Here is an 873-nt window from a genome sequence, read left to right on the forward strand (position 1 = left end):
AGGGTTGCGATCCGTTGCCGGTCACAAAAAAAGAGACAAAAAGGAAAAAAAAAAAAAAGAATTCAACAGAAACCATCCCTGAGGAAACCCAGACATTGGAATTACTAGTCAAAGATGTTATATGAACTATCTTAAATATGTTCAATGACCTAAAGGAAACTGTGGAAAAAGAATTAAAGGAAATTAGGAAAACAATGTCTGAACAAAATGAGAAGACCATAAAGAGACAGAAATTATAAACAGTAACCAAGCAGAAATTCCAAACTTGAAAAGTACAATAACTGAAATGAAAAATTCACTAGAGGAGTTTGATGGCAGATCTGACCAGGCAAAAGAAAGGATCAGAGAACTTGAAGATAAAACAATTGAAATTATCCAGTCTGAGAACAGGGGGGGAAAAAAAGAGAAAAATGAACAGAGCAAGAGGGACCTGTGGGTAACCCTCAATCATACCACCATACACATTATAGGAATGCCAGAAAAAAAGAGAAAGGGCTATATAAAATATTTGAAGAAATAATGGCCAAAAACTTCCCAAATTTCATAAAAGACACAGATACAGATGCCCATCGATTTATGATGGGGTTACGTCCTGATAACCCATCATAAGTCAAAAATATCATAAGTTGAAAATATACTTAATACACCAATCAACCAACCCACTGTAAAGTCAAAAAATCTTAAGTCAAACCATCATAAATTCAGATGCTACTCAACTTACAATGGGGTTACATTCTGATGATAAAATTGAAAAATCATAACTCAAACCATCATAAGTTGGGGACCATCTGTATATATATCTAAGAAACTCAACAAACTCCATACAGGACTACAATGGGGTTACATTCTGATGATAAAATTGAAAAATCATAA

The sequence above is a fragment of the Galeopterus variegatus genome, unplaced genomic scaffold, assembly GCF_000696425.1.
Source record: "Galeopterus variegatus unplaced genomic scaffold, G_variegatus-3.0.2 Scaffold6308, whole genome shotgun sequence".
Taxonomy (NCBI): domain Eukaryota; kingdom Metazoa; phylum Chordata; class Mammalia; order Dermoptera; family Cynocephalidae; genus Galeopterus; species Galeopterus variegatus.